Source organism: Pinus tabuliformis, chromosome 8, assembly GCF_031772625.1.
Source record: "Pinus tabuliformis cultivar Carrire ecotype Pingquan chromosome 8, CPIR1, whole genome shotgun sequence".
Classification (NCBI taxonomy): domain Eukaryota; kingdom Viridiplantae; phylum Streptophyta; class Pinopsida; order Pinales; family Pinaceae; genus Pinus; species Pinus tabuliformis.
The window spans coordinates 603,335,714-603,347,219 of record NC_142294.1 but is presented as its reverse complement, the minus strand read 5'-3'; positions in this window follow the sequence as shown (position 1 = coordinate 603,347,219).

Sequence of the window (11,506 nt, the reverse complement as noted above, 5' to 3'; positions counted from 1 at the left end):
CACTTGAAATCGAATTCAAATTTGTACAACAGCTTTCTTTTTAGGCATCAATATTAAGAAAGTGAAAACAAATACATGCATATGTGCATTTGCATTTTGACAGTTTGTATGGATTGATTTAGGAAAAGTACATTTACAGTGTGCTCTATGCTCTTTGAGAAAAGATTGTGTCTTTCTTTTCCCCTTGTAGCTAGGATATTCATTGTTGAAAAGATATAAAAGCTTGCTTATCATCTTTAGACTGCATTTAGGAATTGTATCTACATCTCATGGTGATCCAAAAAGGCAAACTTCTAAGAAAGATCAACCTAAAATAAATTGAATGAACTTAACAACGCATTGGAACTTAACGCACAACATAGAGGTCTAGGCTAGAGACGTGTTCCGGCGTCGTAAAACCTGGTAACTGTTGCCTCATTGATGGTTGGGTGATTCCTCCTGAGAGACAACAAGTGCCAGTACGGATTGTGCTCCCACGTACCGTCGAGTATATATTGGGAGACCCCTATAGGCATAAAACCTTTATCCACAGGAAACCGTGTCGGCCGCCCTACTGATCACAATGCACTGAACACAGCATTCGGGAAGATTGACCGCCCGTACCCTAAAAAGTATTCTGCGGTTTTGCGATTGGTTTGGCACACCCTCTACCTAGATCTCCAGAGCAGTTCCTTTTGGCCTTTTTCAGACTCTATAACGGAAAAAGTCCATCCGAGCATTTGTCACTTCGGGCTCGTTAAAACATCGAAGGCGACTAGAGTCATCTTTTGCTTTTTCTCGACTCTTTAAAATTGAAAAAGCAAGTTGTGTCCAAGCGTCGTTAAAATTTATTTTAAACGGAATAATCATACCCTTTTTCTTGCATTGATCTTTAGGTTGAGAAAATGGAGCCTACCAACCAAGGAATTCCCCTTGGTGGAAATCCTAGTCCCTTCTCTTCTTGGGGAGATGTTGGTGCGCCCCATATGGCCACATTGTCGCTTCCAAGACTGACAATTGGCTTGCCGGTCTGGCTCTTCTCAACCAATGTCATTCAGAACACCACTATTCCTGAACAGTCAAATTAACAGTTAGACGAGTCCAGAATTTCGCACCAACCTTCTACTTCCTATAATTCTTCCTCTCTTCCTTCCTCTTCGTCTGACGAGACTGGTAAAGCTAAAAACCAAGTTCCTAAGGAGAAGAAGGAAAAGAAGAAGAAAGAGAAAAAGAAGAAGGAGCCAAAGGCAAATAAGGGAAAACAAGTGTCGTCTAATGAAAATCCACACACAACACTGACCAGGCCTAAATCGCCATGTGTCATCTGCAAGGGAGACCACTTTCACAGAGATTGTCCTTGCATCCCTCAGATACTAAGGGACTGGTCTCCCCGTTTGCACAATCCGGTGTCGTCAACCTCTGATGGCCATGTTGAAAGTACACCGTCAACTAGCGAAAGTGAAGTTCCAGGACAAAAAGGGAGAGCTAGACCTCCCTGTAGATTGTGCGAAGGCGACCATGCCCTCCACCGTTGTCCCTTCTTAGACGAGGCTAAAAGAGTCTTGGAAGATCGTCCGGTTTCACCGTTACGACTTCCTCCTGGATATAAAAAACTCTTGCCGAGTCCTTCGTTAGTTGAGAATCCAGCTGGCCCGCTCAAGTGGTCAGCTGAAGCACCTATCATTGAGGATAAACCAACTGAATCCATACCAGACGAAAGTCAAAAGGTCAAGGCGGCAGTTGACCCGGTCTTGCCTTCAGAGGTTTTATCTTCGAATGATACAGTCACTGAGGAGAATAAGGATGACACCGTCCAAATTCTCTTCATCAACACAGACTCCGACGAACACAGGGGCAATCCACCCATTCCTTTATCGCAGGAAGGAAGTTCATCAGAGTCATACCTGGCCGTCTATTCGGTCCCACCACCAAGCAACCTAGTTGTATCCTTCGACTGGAACCAACTAGGCAGACCCCGTTTGCCAGCAAGCATACCATTCCGAATTATCGTTCAAATATACAGAATGGTCATGGCTGGCACCATCATTGATGAGGGGGCATCTGTGAGTATCCTTTCCTCTATTGCTTGGAAAGCGCTTGGTTCGCCATCGCTTTTGCCTGAGATGAGAAATCTGACAGGCTTTGATAAAGGAACCAGTCGACCTTTAGGGATCCTCCCCAATGTGCCCATAACATTGAAAGGGAAGACCATTCAAATGAACGTGATGGTCGTTCAAGGACCCTTGGATTATAACCTACTCCTTGGACGAGACTATATATATTGCATGGGAGCCATCGTCTCCTCACTTTTTAGAGTAATGTGTTTTCCGCACGAAGGAAGAGTGGTCAATCTCGTGGACCAACTTTCATTTCCCGGATCACGCATCGCAAATAGTCATATACCATCCCTAAATGGTCTCTTCACGCAAGAAATGTCTCAACCCACGGTCCGTCCTCCCGATGAGCGCGAGTAATTCGGAGGGATATGACTGGAACCCAGGGGGCATGCGTCCTGGTCTGCTTCGGCAGGAAAACTTTGGGTATAGGGTAGGTTTCCGCGGGAGAATATGACTAGTCTGTACCCCGCCCATGCTGGAAGAGGGTTATTCTAGAATAAGATTCTTTTGTCAAAGTTATGTAAGCTGGGTCGGCGCCGCTTACCTTTGTTTATCTCGGTAGACATCGCCGAAGAAGTGTTTTGTTTGCTGCGCAAATGAGACAATCTTTGGATAACCTGAAAGAGGTAGGCCTTTCCTGGTAGAACAAATGTTTTATCTGCAAATTGAGGGGTAACCTTGAAATCGTACTTTATGCCTGGGGGCATGCAAACCTTTTGGAGTGCAAGCAAGGGGCGGCTATTTATTTTTCAAATTTTTAGGTCCTCCCTTTAAACCCGTAGGCTAACCCTTTAAACTCGTAGGATTAGTCGTTTCCAAACTTGCATAAAGAAAGTATTCCGGGGCAAAGCTTTGTAAGGTGCAAGCCATAAAAAATGGCATCTTCGAGACATTTCTTATCATATGACTGGATTAATCGAGCAGTTTTAGCACATAGTTCATGCTCGTTAAAAAATAAACATAAGATCGAGCAGTTTTAGCACATAGTTCATGCTCGTTAAAAAATAAACATAAGACCGAGCAAGTGTTTCAATCCGCGTTTAAGCTCGTTAAAAAATGAACTATCCTCCGGTAAATAACCACCGTGAATGTAACATTATCAGCCATTAAAGCCTTGGTCGTGTTTGCACCGTCACCTCCACTTTTCCATTGGCCGATCATTCACCTCCATTTGATTGTTTACCCATTTTGAGGAACAACTGCGAAGAGTGATTTCACTAGCCATCCTTGTGACACTGCCGTGATTGGAAAATTCCAACCCTTACCTGGAATCAGCTGCTACCCGTCTTATCACTCGTTCCTCAAAAGACGAGTCTTCTTTAAGCTCTTTTCATCTGACTCGTAAAATATGAAAAGATTTCCGAGTTTTGGCCTTCCAGCTCGTTAAAGCGATCGGAAATGCTATCCCTCCTCTAGATTTTAATCTTTTTGGACCTGAGGGATTATTGCACAAAAAGATCGAGCGCTTTCTTTGTTCGGCTCGTTAAAACTATCGAAAATTCATCCCTTCTGTATTGTTTTATACTTTTTCGGACTTAAGGGATTAGATGACGAAAAAGGACTTCCGGAGTTATCTTTAGGTACCTTTTCAGACTCTCTAAAAATGAAAAGGACCAAGTTATCTTTGTCATTAAACTCGTTAAAAACATTAATAGCGACAAACTTGTCTTTAGACGAGAACGAGTTTCACTATCGCTAGGCTCGTTAAAACATAGCGATGGGTTTGCCCGAAGGGCAAATTATAGAACAAGCATATGTTATCCTCCTCAAGCTTGACAAAAATAAAGAGGTACTGGTCAATAATGACTGGGGAAAAATTGGGAAGAAACTCAAAGAACCTTTATTGGTAGCAAGTCGCTCTTGAACATGACACTTCCACTCCGTGCCTGAGTCGGGTTGGGTTGTTTCATTCACCGGTCACATCACCATGGTTTCGCCATACCATCCACCTTTGGGGTAAATGCTACCAATCCATCATATAAGTGTCGCCGATATGTTCAAGAGAAGTCATCCAGAAGAGTCAACCGTGTCCCATCCGCTACCATACATTATACTTCATTCTTTCATCACCGCCACCCTGAACCATATATCATCAGATCGTTTTCACCTCCATCAAAATCATTTGCTTTGTTCCGTGTCACTGATGTGGGATACATCAAGGCCCTCCTTTGACGGATCGCTTCTTGTCGACATCAGCTCATTATCCAAGAAGTTGATCTAGGAACACCCCCTTCAGTACTTTGAAGCTTGCATGCCTCAATGGCAAGTTTCTCACTTCCGGTGACAGGTATACATCAATGACCTTCGACCGAAAGATTTTGTGTGGTGTTCGACGTCAAGTCCTTTATTCACAACACGTGAATTGTACTGCAGTACCTTGAGGGTCATTATCATTATCGGTGATTCCTCTCGCGCTTGTTAACAGTTTACATCATTAACTGGTAATCAAGCGATGTCTTTTCATGTTCGACTTCAAAACATTTCTCACATGGATCGACTTGTACTTAGAGTGAAGATCGGACGAGATTGAAGACCCTGGATCTAGTTTCATCCATCCGGGCTGCGATATATATCCAGGAAAAATAAAGACATTGACATGTACAGCATTGCAGCACAGATAATCATCCTACCGAAAGGATGATGATTTCATCAAGATCATCAGTCTACCATTAGACGATTGTCTATCCTATGTACATAAAAATGAATTTATAAAGCTGAGCATGGGAATGCCCGCCTCAGCTAGATCATGAAAACAGTATGAAAAATAATGCATTGTATTGTATCTTATTACAGGTCTCCTCCCAGCATTGAAAGAACTTCGGATCCTCCTAATAAAGCATTTCACCCGATAAACGACCTCATACTTTAGGGGGCAACTGTTATAGACATTTTTGTGCCTTGCAGCTTTGAGCATGAAATGTCCATAATCCAAGGGATCCAAAGTCCCTAAAAGTGTTGTTCTTACCCCTAAAGGAACAAGGTCAACCAATGACAGCTTCTCCCAGAAGTTCTCCACCAAAAACCACTCAGAACTAGTCAAATCAGGATCAATTCAGATGCTCTACTAGCTGCCTGCGTTGCAATGCACCCCAGTACACTAGCTAGGTGCGTTGCAACGCACCTAAATGCACTACCAGGGTGCGCTGAGCGAGAAATGCCAAATGGCAGTGTCATTCCGCGAGGTGTACAGACACTGGAAGCTTCCAGAATCTTCCTCAATGACACTTGCCTCAATGAATTCGACCAGTGATGAGTAAGAGGCTCTCAGCCTCCAAGTGGAAGCAAGAACTGACAGAGAGAAGCCACAAGTCAAAACATAAGTTGACTCATCCTCTCTGCTTACATCTATATATGGATCCCTCATCCCAGAGATCCGGAGGCTGGAATTTTGTACTTTGCAGAGAATTGCTGTTGGTTTGAGATTGAGATTAGTGCATTGGGTGATTTATGCTTTGTTGGAGGAGAGGAAGGGATTCCTTTGCTGGGAGGTAGATACTGGATCGGGACTCACTTGGTTGTATCTCCTCTTGGACTTTCTTATCATATCAATAAAATTATTTGAGTTTCTCCTACATGTTGTGTATTAATCATGTTTTGTTATATTTGCATGTTTAGCTTAATCTGATCCTAAGCTTTTTATGAATGTAAATCTATGTCTTTTGTGTAGTTTCTCTCTTCTGTAATCTTGTAGGAATTTAGTGAAGCAGGACTGGTAAGGGAGCAGGGAGTTGGGAGCTATTGAAGAGAGGAGCGATTGGATCAACAAACTAGCGAAAGACACAGGTTAGTTACATTCTTCCTCTTCATTTACATTTCATAAAGAAGAACACTCAAGTAGTTTTCCTTGTTTGTTGCTAAGGCACTGTCACACCTTAGAGTGGGATAGGGGCATTCTGAATGGATACTTTTCCCAACAACAACTCTACTTCAAAGAGTACCTGTAAAGTCAAAGCAAAATAATACCTTCGAAGTGCAGAGATCTACAATCATAAACAATATAGGACCAGATATATATTGACCACACAAATGCATATACTATTAGACACACAAGAATGTGGAGGAAACTTGAATAAATTTATTAATATGAAGATTAGAAGAGAGGATTACAACCCATTGTTCTGACCCAGCATCATCCTCCCAGCATGAAATCCCTTCTTCACCTCATGAAAAGCTTAGATCACCCAACACTATGATATTCCACCAGGAAACCAACAACACTTCCTTACAAGATACAAAATTCCAGCCTCTAGATCTCTGGGATGAGGGATCCATATATAGATGATTGCAGGGAGGTGAGTCGGCTTCTGGGACTTTGATTAGTGTATTCTCTCTGATAGTTCTTGGTTCCACTTGGAGATTGATGATCTCTTACTCATCCCTGGGCGAATTCAGAGAGGCAAGTGTCATAGGAGAAGTTTCTGGAAGATTCTATGATCATCCACCTCGCAAACTGTCTCTGGCATTTGTCCATTCTCGACCATCGCACCCTACAGAAGGGATTTTCAGCATGCTTCGCACCTTTTACACTGGGTAGGTGAGATGCATCGCACCCTTAGCATTGAGCAACCTGTATGGTCCAGTTTTGACCAGTTCTGAGCAGTTTCCTGTGGAGAACTTCTGGGAGATGATGTAATCAGCTGACCTTGTTCCTTTAGGGCATGAAACAACACTTTTAGGGACTCAGGAGCCCTTGGTTTATGGACATATATGATTGGGTTGCGGTGCCCAAAAATGTCTATAACAGTTGCCCCCTAAAGCATGAGGTCGTTAATCTTTTGATGTTGGGTGAAATGCTTTATCATGAGGATCCGAGGTTTTTCGAACTGGAAGGCGACCTGTAATAAGATACAATACAATACATTATCTTCATAATATTTTCATGATCTAGCTGAGGCGGGCATTCCCATGCTCAGCTTTATAAATTCATTTTCATGTACATAGGACAGACGACCGTCTGTGTAGCAGACTGATGATTCTGATAGAGCCATCATCCTTTGATTCGGATGATCATCTGTGCAACAATGATGTACATTTGATGTCTTTATTTTCCTGAATATATCGCAACCCGGATGGATGAAACTAGATCCAGGGTCTTCAAACTCGTTCAATCTTCGCCCGAAGTACAGGTCGATCCATGTGAAAAATGTTCTGGAGTCGAACATGGAAAGACATCACCTGATTACCAGCCAATGGTGTAAGCTGTTAATAGGCGCGAGAGGAATCATCGATAATGATGATGACCCTCAAGGTACGACAGTACAATTCGCGTGGTGTGAGAATGGGACTTGGCGTCAAACACCACGCAAAATCTCTCGGTCGAAGGCCATTGATGTAAACCTGTCGCCGAAAGTGAGAAACTTGCCATTGAGGCATGCAAGCTTCAAAGTACTGAGAGGGTTGTTCTTAGGTCGACTTCTTGGATAATGAGCTGATGTCGACAAGAAGTGACCCATCGTAGGAGGGCCTTAATGAATCCCACATATATGACACGGAATAGAGCAAATGACTTTTGGAGGTGAAAACGATCTGATGATACAGGGTTCAGGGTGGCGGTCACGAAAGAATGAAGCGTAAAGGTATTGCAGTGGATGAGACACGAGATGGGTCGGTGAATTCTCTGATCGACTTCTCTTGAACATATCGGCGACACTTGGAATGAATTGGTAGTGTTAACCCCAAAGATGGATGGTACGATGGACCAATGGTAATATGACCGGTGAACGGAATAACCCAACCCGACTCAGACATGGAGTGAAAGTGTCATGTTCAAGAGCGACTTTGCTACCAATAAAGTTTCTTCAAGTTTTCTTCCCAATTTTTCCCCAGTCATTGCTGACCAGTACCCCTTTATTTTTATCAGGCTTGAGGAGGATAACATATGCTTGTTCTATAATTTGCCCTTCGGGAAAACTAGTCGCTATGTTTTAACGAGCCTAGCGACAGTGAGACTTGTTCTTGTCTATATGGACAAGTTTGTCGCTATTGGTTTTAACGAGTTTAACGACAAAGATAACTCGGTCCTTTTCAATTTTAGAGAGTCTGAAAGGGACGTAAAGGAAACTCCAATAATCATTTTTCGTCATATAATTCCTTAAGTCCGAAAAAGTATAAAATAATACGAAAGGGATTAATTTTCGATAATTTTAACAAGCCGAACAAAACAAGCGCTCGATCTTTTTGTGTAATAATCCCTCAGGTCAAAAATATTAAAATCTAAAGGAGGGATAGCACTCCCGGTAGCTTTAACGAGCTGGAGAGGCCAACTGCTCGGCAATCTTTTCATATTTTACGAGTCAGGTGAAAAGAGCTTATAGGAGACTCATTTTTTTAGGAACGAGTGATAATTTCGGGTAGCAGCCGATTCCAGGTAAGGTTTGGAATTTTCCAATCACAGCAGTGTCACAAGGATGGCTAACATGATAACTCTTCGCAGTTGTTCCTCAAAAAGGGTAAACAATCAAATGGAGGCGTATGATCGGCTAAAACAGAGTGGAGGTGATGATGAGAACACGACCAAGGCTCAGGAGCTGATGATAATGCATTCACAATGGTTATTTACTGGATATTGGTTCATTTTTTAATGAGATTAACTCTGGGGAAACATTTTCTCATTTCTTAGGTTTAATTTTAACGAGCTTGAACTTCACATAAAAACTGCTCGTGATAATGGTCATTGATTATTTGATTTCACCGCTAACCACTTTGTTCCTTCGACGGTTGTACTGCCATTTCATTTGAAATTTGATTTGTTGGAGCTCTGAAGGTGCCTTTCCCCCTTGATTTTTACTAGCTGATTCCGGGAGATTCTGTGGACGATTCTTGGCACCGTCTGGACCAGGTAGGAGCTAAACCTGAGCTCTTTAGTTGCATTCCTTCCTTTTTGAATTCTGACCATGTTTCCCTATTTTTTCGAGCCCCTGGGGTTTGAAAAATTCTCCCTGGATCCATCGCACCCTTCCTATATTGAAAGGTGTGATGCATACTGGCTTGGCCATTGGCCAGTCAGTATGCATCTCACCTAGTACACTGCTGGGGTGCGATGGGCGCGAGAAGGGAAACTTTTTCACTGTTTTCTCATGGAATTTTTCCCTTTTTTTTTCCAAATCAGGACCCTAATCCATTCTTTTTTGTTTTGCAGAGATTCATCGGAGCAAAATGGTCGTTACATGGCAAGAACGCGAGCATGAAGAAGAGGACATGGTTGCTTTACATGATCCGGGTACGGTAACTGCACTGCGGAACTGTGGCCTGCTCAAGTTTTTCCGCATTTCTAGCATGAGGCAACAGATCAACTTGTTGCAATATTTTCTCGATGCATAGGATCTTACCAACCAGGTGTTTCAGATCAGAGGCAAATCCATCCCGTTGACTATCGTGGACATCTATTTTTGACCGGTTTATCGAGGCGTGGTGCCCCTCTCTCATTATCAGGTTCCGCCCGTGGGGGCGAATCCATGAGAGATTATATTTGCCGGTATTGCAGAGAGGGATCTCAGCCGAGCAGGGATGGCAAGATCAACATCTAAGATGTCACTTACCGGTACTTGAGGGCCATTCTGTTCACTTTTGCTAGGCTGGTTGGTAGTGTGGCTCTTCACGTGGCTAACAGGTCCTATATGCAGTACGCCTTGGAATGCCTTGAACCAAAGGTGTTCAACTGGTGTGATGCAGTACTCCCTGTGATGAAAGAACAATTGACCAAGGTAAAAAGCAGAAAATCCAAGAACTTCAGCTATGGTTCTATTTTGACCGCTTTCGCCTTGGAAAAGATCCCACTGATGCAGCCGCAATACATTTCACTTAGTTTATCTCGACCGACTGAGCCACAGATGCAGAGATGGGTCGACCTCATGGCCCGACACACTGGTCAGTCCCAGGTTTCCTTCTCTGATACCTTCTTTGAGTGGTTCAACCATTAGGAGATGGTTTTTTCCGAGTGTCCATATGCTGGTATGGATTTCCGGGGTGACCCAGATTTGGTGCTGCCGGCTGGTGAGCAGTGGGGTGCTATCGGTAAATTCTCTGACCATATCTCTGTTTATCATTTTTTTTTATAATGTTCTCGTGCTTTCTTCTATCAAGACTAATCAAAACTCATGTGCTCATGCAGATATTGGACCAGTTCAGCCAGTAGTACGTCTGAGAGCACCAGCTGCCATTCCAGCAGGAGAGGCTGTGGGGAGGGCTATCCTTCACGACCTTGATGTGGCCGAGACTCTTTTAACATTGCAGGATCAGGTCGAGGGTCTCACTCTTGGTATTCTGGACGTGAGGACCGACGAGCTGCCTCTGAGGTTGCAACGACATACTACTGGTGTGCCGAGTCGATGGACTAGGCTTTTACGCATGATTGCACAGGCGGTGACTTGTTATCACTAGCATCATTAGACTAGGGTGCCCCCTAGCATTTTGAGTTTTGGGTCATTTGACCGATTTTGTCTTGGTTACAGAACATTATGTATAAACCATAAACAGTTATATATATATTTTTGATTTTCGGAGCTTTATTTTGGTTAAGTTACATGATCTTGATGCAAATATTGATGAAATGCTTCTTTTATAAATGTTGCAAATGTCTATCTAACACATAATTTGCCAATGAGTCCATTAATGTGTTTAAGTTTCTAGAAATATGTTGATATTGAATAGAATCAAACTGCCTTTCCAAAATCTTGACCCTTAGGAACATGCGATAGATAGCTGGATTCCGTACGGAGTAGATACCGGTGAGCTGTAGGATGACGAGTTGTGAGTCTAGCCTGACGACGAGTCGGCGTATGCCACGTGTGATGGCATCAGAGAGGAGCTCTATCAACGCGCTGTATTCAGCAATATTGTTCGTTGACCGACCAATACATACCCCTCTGAAACTCACTAACTCGCCACTTGGATCGAAGATGGCCCAGGCCGTAGAAGATAGGTTCTGCGAACTATGACTCGCTCTGTCGGCATATCCAACAAATGATTCCAATAGGTCCGACATCTGCAACAAATGTGAAAGTGGATCACTTAACCAAAACGATTACCCTTAGCGAAAACAAAAATGTAACAAAAGCACAGGGGTTACTATCTTGAGTCAAGCATAGTAACACTTAAGGGACAACCCGTTGCGGGGTTGCGCTAGTGGAATTCCATCATAATCCACTAACTCATAGGCTCCTTTTGCTAATACACGCTTAACAATATAGGGGCCCATCCATAAAGACTTGAACTTACCTGCTCCCAATTTATCGGACTCCTGGTCATAAAGTAAGACCAGGTCACCTTCTGAGAAGACACGGGGTTTGACATTCTTGTCAAACTGCGCCTTGAATCGTTTCTTATGGGCTTCGTTAGCCAAAGTGGCATCACGACAAGTTTCATCCAATTGGATTAGTTCCAAGAAACGAGCCTCCTCTTCTGAAGTTCCA